At 41.3% G+C, this 13,715-nt stretch overlaps 1 long non-coding RNA gene across 1 annotated transcript; it reads right to left on the bottom strand.

The window, feature by feature from the left end:
- Positions 1 to 271: 271 nt before the first annotated feature.
- Positions 272 to 8,767, bottom strand: LOC141020130 (uncharacterized). The gene is made up of 5 exons (XR_012180798.1): positions 8,678 to 8,767; positions 6,263 to 6,535; positions 6,088 to 6,167; positions 1,508 to 1,668; positions 272 to 1,381 (listed from the first exon to the last, which is right to left on the bottom strand). It is a non-coding gene; the product is annotated as an uncharacterized lncRNA (long non-coding RNA).
- Positions 8,768 to 13,715: the final 4,948 nt, after the last annotated feature.

Raw genomic sequence — 13,715 nt, 5'->3', positions numbered from 1 at the left:
AAAATGTGTTAATATCAAAAAGGTGATGTGAGTCCAAATTGCACCAAAAGTCTTAAAAATAACTTTCTTTTGTTCACTTACTCCCAAAACAAAAGCACGTAGATGAGTCAAGATGTTTACCACAAGAAGAAGGGGGTGCTCGTACCACTACTGTCCACAGGGGTCGCCAGAATCGACATAAAAAGTTCCTTGTAGCCGCTTTAACAAAATGTGACAAACACAGTGTAAGAAACATTTATTAAAGACTCTTCTGAGGCAAAAATACTGCAGCTTTTCTTAAGTTCACAAGTTTTATTGATCTCAATGGAACATTTGTGAACAATACTTCACTCCACATCAGAGCTCCTGCTGGATTTCTCATATTAAATTAAGACTCCACAGTCTCAGCTCTCTACTCTCTAGATATTTCAAGCGAATAAACACAAATTTATTTATATATATATATAAAAAATGGCACAACACTTTGAGACAATCAATCAATCAAGGTGAGTGAAGTACAGTATATACAAATAGTTTCAGGCTCTCGGGATTTACTGCGGGTTTTATAAATATGGGAACACAAACTTTCAGAAGGATAAGGTCAGTTCAAGGAGTAAACTAGGCCACTCGCATATACAGAGAGTTTGGGAGGGGTATGAATTTGAGTCGGACTGAATGCACTGCAGAGTCCAGAGGGACCGGGAGGCGGAGAACACGGGAGCAGAGATGGGTACAGCCGGGGACACGGTGCAGCCAATCAGACTCCGTGTTGTTGGATTTTCCTCGTAAGACCTTATTCTAATCTTATTTTGATGCCGGGACACGGCTCACTCAATCATTAAAATTTCCATAAACTAGCAATTTCATGCGGGATAATAAAAAGGTCTAATTCAGTGGAAGCAAATAGCACCTTGTGTCCTCAGGCGCCCCTTATCTCACAAAGAGATATCAGATTGTATTCTGTGTGCAACCAAATTATATTTTTGTTTGCCTCAAAGTGCAAAACAATCTTGCAGACATCTGAACGAGTGTTTTGAAGTAGTGCTTCTGTGCTGGGATGAGGCCATTTCTACACTTGAGTTTAATCTTCCAGATGTGAAAAATGCAACACTTTGACTCAGCGGATGTTAGAGGAGTCTGTTTGTCTCTTTAAAGAGTCCTGTGCTGAAAAATATGGATAAAGCAGTTGTCATTTTTTTCCATTTGTAACCACACATCCAGATATAGAAAAGAAAGAAATCCATCCATGAAATGAGGTGCATCATGGGGGCCGGGGAAGGTGGTGCCCTGTGCGCTAAGTCGGGTCCAGTCTCTGCCATCGCGCTGTGGTGACCCAGGGGATGGAAAGCTTGTTTTGTTCAGAGAGCCTTTGTTCAGCCATGATAGCGGCGATAAGATGGAGCTGAACATAGAAAACATAAAACATCAGGGAGTATCAGCACGTCATCGTTCATGCATTATTGTTGACTTAATCTGAACTTCACATGCTCTACTGTGGCCTCATTTGTGAACTTGAACATGAACTTACAGATCCACACGTGTATGCACACGCACAAACCGCCGCTCTGCAGGCAGCTCTTCTCTCTTTTTTTTTCTTTTTTTTTTTTTTTTAGCACCCGTTGTCAAGTCTCAGTGCTTCTAAACCCTCGTCCTCATTAGACAGCAGCCCATCGCTCGGCTCCACAGTCGCTGTGGAAGGAAAGCAGTCAGAATCTTTTCAATACACACTTGTCAATCACTCTGACGTAAAAGGAGAGATAAAGATTTCACTGGCCGGGCTGCAGTCTGTAGGTTATGTTGCAGGTCAAAAATAGCTCTATGGAATATTTGGTAAATTGAAATTCACTATATTTACAGTGTTCTTGCTTGTAGGAAACAACCATCTGGGGGGGAAAAAAGCACATAATACTAGGTGTGCTGCATATACTCAACAGAAACTTAAATCGTAAAAAACGATTTTGTTACATTTGTGGCACCATATTGAGTGACAAATCTATTAGGTACATATGCAGTCTAATGATGTCCAATAACACAGTCCTGCACTGAATCTCATCTTGCTGAGTGACCTTTATGGATCATTTTTTTCTAGGCTGAAATTACTATTGCTGTCAATGCACTGGATTGCTGCAGTTAGTACAGTTCAATGCGGCAATTACATTTAATTATGCTCAAATATCCCCGCCAATATATGGATATGATATAAAGGGAAAAAAATGCACCAACATCAAAAAATAATCATTGGCAAATGTGAGTAGTTAGTAAGGAGTGAGTCAGGAACTATATAGACTATATAGTAGATAATGCTGAGTGTATAGACGAGACTGGGGGATATTACAGTATATTAATGAATGATTAAGTCATGATTAGTTCATAAATGTCTGTGAATCAACATACTGATCACTTTCCTCATGAGTTGTTCCTGATTAACTACGAACCAGCTGCTGAATGACACAAACTAGTGATGACTCATTAATTACTTATTACTTAATCATTAGTTGTGCACCGTCAAGTAAAGTGATAAATAATACTGAGTAGTTTGAGTTTGAAATAAATAAATATTTTTGACATTTCCTGCTGTCTCTGCTTGTTAGATAAGAACATCATAAGAACTCAGTAGCTATTGATCATAATCATGGATTGATGAGGGACTACTTAGTAACTAATCAGTATGATGTATCACTTACTCTTTTTTGTGCCCCCATGAAGTTAACTAATGATTAAGTAATTAGTAATTACTGAGCTGTTGCTAGTTTGACTCACTCAGCAGCTGGTTGATAGTTAATCAGTAACAACTCAAAGAATCTGGTCAGTAAAAATAGATAATGAATTATTAGGTACTCTAAATATATCTATTATCTACTATATAGTCCTCGAATCACAGTTACAGGAGTTAGCCTACTTATTAACAATTTATTAGTTGTTAGTAGTTTCTGGTTAATTCCTAAACTTAACAAATTACCATTATTATTATCATCACCTGTTCTAGTATTACGCTAGTTTAGTCATGTCAAGCTCAGTGGCGCCTCCAAGGGGCTGATAAAATTGCTGAATTTAGTTCAGAGTCCTTTACTTTTAAGTTGAGTGAGTTGCAAGTCAACTAGTTTAAGTTGATTAAAAAAGTATATAGCAGTTAAAGAGTTGAGTCCATTCAGATCAAAAATGTGTTTTCCTGAACATGATGGCATGAAAAAAAACACCACTTGTTTGACTGATAATATATCTGACATGCTCACTCTGGTGCATTCAGACTACGAGAGAGTGGGGGAGAGAAAACTGTCAAAAAGGATGCCAAGTGACGAAGGAGAACAGGTGACATGGAGGTGAGTGAGAAAAGGCAATTAAAAACAGCAATTTGCTTAAACCTAGACCAGAAAAGTGAACGAGAAATGTAACCAGAAGAGTAAAAGAGAAGAAAGAAAGCGCAATAAAACAACACCCAATTAGACATTATTGTAAAAAATGTGCTAAAAAGTTTATCCCATCTGTTCGGGGACTCCCAAAACACCTGGCAGGTTTGTTCCCCTGCCAGTGTTGACTCCATGTCTACGACCTTGTTACAGTTGTTCCTAATCAACATGTAACTCAGTGGGCAGTGTCCAAATGCACTGTGACCTCCCGGCCTCTAGGGGGAGCATTGAACTGTCTGCTCAGCCACAATATACTATACAGGCGGCCAAACATAGAATGTGATCAATGATTCAAAGAGCCAACACGCTCCACTGCACAAAAATTAAATATGGTTTATATTACAACTATAGATTTATCACCTGCCGTTGGGAGGCAGAGGTTTGATTCCTTTCTGTTGCATCAACCTTTTTAATCACCATCATATCAACCAACACTGCCCTCAGTCCTTCGAGCTGTTACTTGTTAAATTGCCTTGCGGCTCCAATCTGTTCTCTGGGTTTTAATTAATCTACCATCTTTCCAATCCATGCTCATCGTATCTCACTGGCCTGTCTGTTTCTCAGTGCAATCTGTGTGTTTGACTTTTTGTTTCTGCTGCTGCTCTAATTGCACATGTCGTCCACGTTCGTTTATTAAATGCTTTCCCTGTTTTACATGTAATAAAAAGACTTGATTTCTACGTTTTTACGAGGTTTAGTTGATGGTCGCTGATTGCTGCTTAATGATCTCCACTCTGGAACATACTGTATCAACATGCTTTGTCCCTGTAGATGAATAAATTGTTGCTTCAAGACCTTCGTCTCCACTTTATTACTACTTTCTTTCTTGCATATACTTACTCCAATTTTCTTTCCTCAAAACCTCATTCATGTGCCCCGTTTTTACATCTCAATACTGTACGCTAACTTACCTGCTGCATAACCCTACGACTAAACCGTCATTCATGTCTCTTGTCCTTGTATTTTTTCTCCAACTAATTAAACATCTTCTTGCAGTAGGGTTGGCCTGATGATTACAACTTATATAGTTTTTTTTTCCTTTCACTCGGTGCTTTCACTGCTTGAGATGGCTCCTCTTTTCTGCAGGTGAAGGTTCTCTAGTTTTTCCCCAGTATTTGTCCTCTACCCATTTCATTGTCCCCTTTTCCTTATCTAGAAGAAAAAAAACTCTCTGCCCTACAGGGCTGTGCTTTTGTCACCAGATCAGCCTGTACTCAGTGAACAAGCACTACACTGGTCATCCAAGACCAAACAAGGTGTACTTTCCTCTGCCAAGTGTACGAGCAAAAAGCACACCATCAGACCAAAACCAACTTTGCACTAAAAAAAAGGTCCAGTGTGGAGGATTTAGGGGGATCAATACGCAGAAATTAAATATAATACACATATCATTCTGTTGTCATTACCTAACAATGAGATTTTTGCGTTTTTAGTGGCCACCGTTGGTTCTCCTGCACGCTTGGAAGGGGAAAGTGAATGCAGGGGTATTCAGTTGGTTGCAATCTGAAACCTCACCGCTAGATGCCACTAAATCCTAACCTGACTCAACAGATGCACCTGAGAGGTCATCCGTGAAAAAAAGAAGGTTGAAAAGGTCAAGAAAAACCGTGGAAAAGGGAAGGTTGTTTCAAAAAATACTTGGCTGGTGATTGGACGAAGCATCGGTCCATCTCCATGGTGAAGTTAGTGCTGAACATACGCAATGTTACGTTAGACTGTCAAAATAAAGGCTCAGCGGTCCAGTTAGCAACATTATTTGATATACAAAGTCGTTTAGACTTTCAAAACGAAGCTTGCTGACGAGAAGCTCACAAAGTATGAAACAGTCGTGGTTTGGTTAGGGTTAGGAAAAGATCTTACTTTGGGTTAAAATAACTTATGTAAGTTGCGCAAGTGATGTCATTTACATAAGCTCGCTTACTTATGTTACATAATTTAAAAACAAACCCCGGTCTCTGGACGGGAAGTCCAGTGAATCAAAGTAAAATATCACTGTAACATGTTATTTTTGTCGCGTGTAATACTGGTCGTCACATCTAAACCACGCCTGTAGCTGCCAATAGTTCCTCAGAGGACTCATAACGGTCTGAACCACTGTGGTTTTGGACACAAGCACATAGTTTGAAGCCTGGCAAGCTTGTTCCTGATTTCACGTGATCTCACAAACCCAGCTGCTTTGCAAGGTACACTAAATCCTACACACTGGCCCTTTAATGCGAATGAGACAAAAACTTGATAATGTGATGAAAATCCTGATGAAACTTTGATTTCCAATCTCAAATAATGATAATACAAGAGGGCTCACATACACAGCCCTGTTCTGACCTCTGTGAGATGGAGGGTGATTATTGTTGTTTTCTGTTAAAACGCATTGAAAATTGTGTTATTGTCAACACGTCGTGGGATCAAAGAGCTCTTTTACGACTGAAATGCAGTAACACTATCACTGAAATGCACTCGGAAGTGAACAATACAATTGGCTGGATCTATTCCACAGTACGCTTGGCAGAAATTTTAGAGGTCAATGCGGATTAAATAGCTCAAATGAAAAAGTCTTCTCATTTAGTTACAGTGAAACGGAAAGTGGCGTTAATCTCGTCTTTGATGAAACAAAAGGACCCAGTTGCATTAAAATCCCACTGCATTATGTCAAGACTCTGGCGCTGACAACACAAATACTGTGAAGCTAAATTCAATTTACCTGCTGTGGCTTCTTGCATCAAAACCAATGCATCTTCTGGGTTTGGTCACATGTTCACTAAACATGGTCCATCATAGCCGCTAAAACAGATTAAAAAAAAACAAGCAGACTAAATACAGTTTAGCTGACATAACTGCACAGGAAGTCAGTATAACGGTTTGCATTTGCGACTTACGCCGTGATGTTTGAGTCGATAGGCCGGTAAAGAGTGCGACACAGTTCTGTGCCAGGATGAGGCACAGAGTACAGAAGGTGTAGCTGCAGTCTCCTGAACACAAGCCAGAGCACACGTTCACACACATCTGGCAGCAGATGTCGCAGCAGTGGTCAGAGCAGTATCTCCAGTCGTCACACACACACGAGCAGCAGCCACCAGCCGGTCCGCATGCCTCCTTACTTTGTAGGCACGAGTTGCGAGGCTTGCAAGACTGTAAGCCCATGGGTCTGCCTGTTAAAAACACACACACACACACACACACACACACAGACACACCGAGAGACGAGATATTGAAGAAAAGAAAAAAAATCACTGTCTGGAAAAATGTTATTCTTTTCAAGTCCAGAATTGGGGTTGCGGATGTATGTACCAGATGGAAGCTGTGGAGAAAAAGATTCTGATAATTGACTGTCAGCCTGTCCAGAACATTGTACAAGTTTCCTGCTATCTCCAGTCCAAAGTTCTTTCCACATGCAGTTTTTTTTTTGCTGATGTTCTTCTGTGAACAGTTTGACCAACTTTTTATACAACTCTTGATGTCATACTTTCCCCCCCTGAGGCCGTTAGTCCAGTCAGCCCCCATCATCTGCCGCGTTCATGAGACAAGGAATAAAGTCAGCCGGAGCAACAATTCAGAGAAGTAATCAGCCATTCAGAAAAGTAAGACAACCTCAAATGTCGCCATCAACAGAGTTATTCTCTGTTAACAAACCCAATATGCTCGTAACAGGAAGAAAAAAAACTTTTAGGCTCTGAGCATGAAATTAAACAGAGAGGCTCTTTCTTACTACTTGTCACGGGGGCCTTCAAGATAGAGACGGTGGTAGGCAAGGATAATGAGCAATGCAGCACGAATGGGGAAACACTTATTTAATTACAACAACAGCACTAACTATCCAAGTCTCCCTAAAAATGAAGACATATAGTACAGCAGATGTTTCCCACCATTTGAAACAAAAATTGTTTTTCCTTTTTCCCTCCGGAGCGTCTTTGAAGGGGGAAAAACAACGTGCAGATTTATTGTAATGATCCTCATTTCACACATAAAAGAAAAAAAAGCTTCATTTACTATAAGACATAAAAATGAGACTTACTTTACACACTGAGGGTTGGTGACAAATCAGGAACTAGCCCAGGGCGTGCAAAACACATAATGTCACATAGATAACACCTTATCATCATTATCATTACAAACAATCAGCCCGAAGCCAATCGCATACACGTCAGAGCACACGGCAGCTACAGCGTTACACAAAACGCAGATACGACAATCAGAAAAAAAGGATTGCGCAAAACAAACAGTCAGCAATCTTACATGTAGCTACAACACTCACCACTCTATCCTTTATGGGGAGGCTGCTCGGTCCTCTCTGACTGAGAGGCTCAGTGAGCTCTAGTATCTCTACATCTGTAAAAAGCCCTGATTGGAAAACTACCATCTTACACCACATCTGGTCACACTTTTAACTCGCTCCAGTGATCGGCTATTTATACAAGCACCTCGTGATAGAGCTGATCAAGGAAGGACTGTTTTTAGTTTTAGTGCAGCAGACTCATTGGAAAAAGACTTAAAACTGTTACAACTCTTGGGCACTTTAAGAATGTTCTTGGTAACCGTCCATCACCTGCTTTTCACTGTTTTAATTGCTTTTGGTGATCTGTATGCTTTCAAAAAGGTAACGATTCAAGCTGATTTGTGTTTGCTGATTTGTATTTTTCACATTGTAAGTAAAGTATTTGAGTAAATGTGTAGTTACTCTCCATCTATGTACTGTAAATGTGCAGATTGCATATTTGCACTCTTATTCTACAAGCGTTTTTTGTTATTTTTTGTACAACATCTCTTAACGTCCTGACAGCAATAATAAATCAAATGCTCTGACAAATAAAGGAAACCTTGTACCTGCCTGTCTTCCACAAAGCTACACGAATGTGTTGCTAAAACGATTAGCGAGCTAGTGGCACAAGAATGGCCAACATTTCCAGAATTGACAGCAGTTAGCTTCCTAAGCTAACACAGGTGCACAGCTCCTGAGGCAAAGAAGGAGTGAGCGGTGGTGGCGGTGACAGACTGTCATTCGGCCACTAATGACACACTCCTTTAGTGGCTAACGTTAGCACGAAGCACACAGTCCCTGAGCAAATCTGATCAAGTTAGCACAAAGCACACTCCTACAGCGGCAAGGGTTGTCGTGACGGCTACTCTGCATGCTTTTATATGATTGTGGCATTTTGGCACAGTTGTTTATTTCTGTATTTATTAAGCTAGAAAAAGCTACGAGAGCGTGTTGAACGTAGCAAACTAGCTGCTAACACATATCCCCCAGTCAGTGTCAGTGTTCAAGACACCAAAAAACAAATGAAAGAACAAACCTGTATAGCTCGAGGACTCAAGCAGCTAAAAGCAGGGCAGGAAAATGGGACAAGGAGACGCAGAACAACACAAGGACAAAACAGACGAACCAGCGAAGAGTGAAGGGGAAACACTGGCTTAAATACACGGGGGTGATTAACTAATGAGACACAGGTGCACACAGAAAGGAAGGGAGGAAGTGGAGTGAAACATGACACATGATATAAACTACAAAATAAAACAGGAAACATTAACAAAAGAAACCCGAAACCATGACATGTTGGTGGTTTCTTTTTGAAACATCTGACATATGTACCTTTGACTATTTTATAAGTATTTGTTTTATTATATTGCATTTTTGTCCTTTATATTATATTATATTTTTCTAATTCTCATTTTTCACGTCATCTGTTTACCGTTTAAGCGCCCACGTCAAATTTCGCAACTCATATTGTTCGTTTATGTGACAAATAAACCTCGAAACATATTGAACACGCCCACATTACATTTTGTATAGAGACGGACTGCAGAGCGTATCGTACAGGAAGCGATATCGAGGCTGACTGATCAAAGTTAAAGTAACTCTGCTTCAGTTTGTGGCAGATGCAGCCTCTTCGTCTGTCTTTGAAAACTGATCACCTCTTTCCAAAAAAACCGATGTGATCCTGTGATTAAAAAACTCTCCCCAGGAAACAGATTGCCTTTATATTTTTACTTACATATTGTATTCTCACAGGAGCGACACTCATCACGGTTAATCAAGGACAGAGAACAGACTACATCTGTTCACATGGCAGCTCTCCTGACGTTTTATTATTTCCCTTCCCTCCTCCTCTCTGTCATTCTGTCTCTTTCTCTCTTTCACCTCCTTCCTCTTTTTTTTTCAGACGCACTCGTTCTTGCTTCTTGCTCTCTGTAACACAAATGTCAGCCGGGCTGGAGAGTGACAGGTGAACGACAGTGAAGCAGATTTGACCTTGACGGCTCCGAGAGTGAAGTGACAGTAATAAAAGGCTGTAGTGAGCTATTGTTGGCCCTGGGGGCATCCATTAATGAATGACATGAAACAGCCGTGAGATGCAGGGACAGGCAGGGGAGGTAGGAATGATGGAGGACAGGTGACAGCAGCCCACACACGGCCCTCACCTGTGATGAGCTCAGCCGGCATCCGGCAAAAAGGTTTCACTCTTAAACATACAGTCGGTGGCACAGACGGCTGAATCCGGAGACCGGTGTGCACACATGCATACAAGCTATGTGTGGAGGTGTCAAAACACACAACCACCTACAAACAGTCGCTGTCTGAGGACGTTCTGTCAAAAGGGTGTGTTTACTGTAGAATAAATCACCAGCTATTTCATTACATTATTCATGTGCTAAGTAGACCCCATCTGCACCCGAGGGCGAGTTACATTTTTCTTCACCTCCCACTCACTCTGACTCTCATACTCGGATCGTGCACCGATACAAACCCCAGTGACAATTCAGCTTAATCCCCCAGTTTCCCCCCGCTGCAGTGCATCCTGTTAGTGAATTGTTGAGAGTGTGGAAATGAGGCTATTTCAGGGATTCGAGCATCTTCAGAATCAAAAAGAGCTGAACGTACGGCGCGTTTTCAGGTTTTCTTACGCTCCAGAAGATATTCGTCTTTTTCAGCTGATATCAGGATAATTATAGATAATGAATTGATAGGGGTGATAAGTGTCAAACCACTAATGGAATGCAGTACTTAACCTCCATAATCCCATCGTGCCCTTCACTTAGTGTCAGGATAATTAGATTACTGCTGCTGATACCTTCTTTACTTGCAGACACTAACTTAAACCTGCACACTTCTGCCGACTACACACACACAAACACACACTGCGCCTGTATGATGGACTTGTTTGAACTTGTACACACATTTTAATGCATGCACATATGTTTACATTAAGTGAGGGGGAGACTAGTTTGAATAAAAGTTCGAAGTTCAAAGTTAATAGGTGCGAAACAACCAAATCGCCAGAATAAATGTTGGTTCTGCAAACCATGGATGTGTTGAAACTTTACATTTCTTTGTGGTAAACTGTCAATTTTATGTCACGGCTACGCTTTGTTTTATTGTCTGGTTACGTTTAGGTACAAAAACCACTTTGAAAGGAAAGGAAAAGATTATGTTTTAGCTTATCTGGCTGCACAAACACGGTTGGAAATCGTCCTGAAGTCTCGTCAACAATATCAGATTTTGTTGCAACTGACAGGCTGGAAAATCATCAGTGGTTTTACACTTACAAATATTGAAACACAGTGTTGAACAGCGGTCGTTTCATTCTATTCACGCTGAGGCATCTGACTAAGGCAACATTTCAAATGAGCTTCAGTATGAAAATAGTCCATCATGCAACTCTGTGAAGGAATAAGATGAGAAATCAAACGCTGGATAGGTGTAATTACAGTTCCATCTCCTCAGCGTTGGGTCCGACAGTGCTTGGTATGATGTCCGCAATGTATTTCCGCCACCTGCCTTGGGAGGATGGCTCAAGATAAGCAATGAGTAACAGTTTAACCTGTAAAAACAGTGAGAGATTTACTGAACCTGTCGGAGAAGATATGGCCGTGCTGGGTGATATATGGCGGCGGGGAGGGCACACTGTGTAACAGGCGACTCCAGCATTTCATCTGGGTTTGGCATAGACGCTCATATTTTACCCCAGCCATCGCCCAAGGGCTCTGCTCCAGCACCCCACATCTCTACATCACTCCTATCAAGTGGGTGGGAAGGAAGATCTAATTGGCAGGTGGCATGTCACATTCGGGGGGTGTCAGGGAGAAGAATAAGTGGCAAAGAAGATGTTAGCAGGGAGGAGCCTCAGGTAGTGGGAAAAGACTGTGAGAATTTATTCTATTTATTCTCAGAGCTGTAATGGTTCGATTTACATTCAGGTATCCATCGTGCCCAGAGGACTGAATCCTAATGACTTTGATAATCCCCCGACTTTTTATTTAAGTGATTTGTTGAAATATCTCAACGTCTATTTGATGGATCGGCATAAATTATTGTACAGACATTTATGGTTCCCAGATTACAAGGTACAAGGAAATACCTTGTAACCTTGCTGAATTTCTGACTTTTCCTTCAACAACTATTGGATGGATTGTCATGAAACCATTAAAGGAGCTACGAGGAGCTTTTATCATCTCCACTACCTGATTTCAAAGATCTAGCGTGTGCATTTCTTTGGAAGCGAGTGAAAGAAAGACCAAACATGTGTTCATTACTATTTTTCTTTTTTAAACACAGTTGGTTTGCAGGATGCATAGCAACGAGGTCATCTATGTGTTGCTTACTATAATATGAGAATGGTGAAAGAATGTAAACTTTGTTTCAGTGCCGTACCACGAGACTCGAGAGCAGCTTCTTTCCACAGGCCTTCAATTCATCCTCAACACTCGTACACACTAGTATGTTGATATACTACACATACACATACAAGTGCTTTATAATCGGATGCCTCTATCATTAGGACTTGGAAGACTTGTCCACCTTAGTTTGGGTTTAAATGACTCCTTCATTAAGGTTTGGGGAACAATCTGGTGAGGGAATGATCGTGTTCATGGTGAATAGAAACCAACTTTGGAAATCACGTCCTCCCTCGATCACCAGACAGCCTCATCACTTGAATTTTAACACGTCCTTTATGGGCATTTGCCGAAGCAGCCGATGCTGTTGTTTTGTCTTTGGCGGACAGTCTCGGCGGCTTGGTTTATTGCCTGCAAAACTAATGACATTCCCATCAGTCTCAGCTGTTCTTTGTGCTTGCTCCTCATTAGCAAATATTAGCATGCCAACATGCTAATGATGTTGCACATGAAAAAGCATTGTATCTGCTTGACATCAGGATACCGAGACCAGGTGAGAGTTCGGCGCCCTATAAAACATGAGCTTTTGGAAGCACTTGTCTGGTGGTTGGATGAGCAACACTACCAGGAGTCTGCTTCTTTAACTTTTATGCTACTGCCACTCAAGGACAGACTGGCCATCTGGAGTTGTGGAGGACCTTTGTGCCAGTGGTGACTCGGCAACCACTGATATGAAAAAGTGTATGAAATAAACGGCCTATTCTGTTTGGCTTTCCTGATTTAGACCGGCCCACTGGGTCCGCAGAGCTGCCTGTGCAGAGAGGTCATCAATTTATAGGATCTCTGGAGTCACATTTTTCTTTACTGGATCTTTTTCAGATCATTTCTCAGCTACTGGTAATATAATTAAGTCACTGCTGACCAGGAAGTATTTTCACTTTAAATGTTTAAGACAGTGATGTATCTGTTTAAACATATAGTGTGTTAACGTATCATTTATCAGTTCAGCTCAGACAACAAACTCCCCCGTCTGCCAGCTGGAGGCTGACTACTGTATTTTCCATCATCACCTGTGAAGTATCAGGTGGATTTGATACTGAGAGCTGCGATGGAGAGGCGCCACGACAGGCTTTCCATAATGACTGATGTCATCTGTCGCACTTTCATTTACTGTTCAAAGTGATGGACAAATGCCCAGAGTGTGCCAAGAGACCGTGTCATCAAGATGTCTTTTTGAAGAAGTGCTTCTGGCACTTGACAAGCTGGCAGGATGTCTCCGTGTCTTTCTTGCCCACGGTGAGACAAGGAGATCGATTATGATTGGTTTCACAGCAAGTAGTCAAGCTGCAAGATTGACTTGGTAATGCGTGTTGACATGGAGATCAACCGAGCCTACTCAAGCAGCTGGTATTAATGGAGCACAAAATAACAACTGTGTGTTAGCTAGTGGCTGCGCAAATCCTCATTCCCTCTCATTAGGCAAAACACCCACTCACAGATGCGCTTGTGTGGCAACAAACTAGACTCCTGTAACAAAGTAGCCCTGACTCGTGTTGTTATGGCAATCAGACGATCCGGTGTCATGCTTAGTCGAGCTTCAACCTCTCGTGACTCTGTCTACATTTCACCGAGGGATTGACTCTTCAGAACGTGACCTTCTTCTGTTCTTTTAGACAGTGAACAGTTTGTTTTGTTCCTTTACCTTTATCATAAAAGTGC

Source organism: Pagrus major, chromosome 23, assembly GCF_040436345.1.
Source record: "Pagrus major chromosome 23, Pma_NU_1.0".
Lineage (NCBI taxonomy): Eukaryota > Metazoa > Chordata > Actinopteri > Spariformes > Sparidae > Pagrus > Pagrus major.
This window is presented reverse-complemented; position numbering and strand designations above follow the sequence as displayed.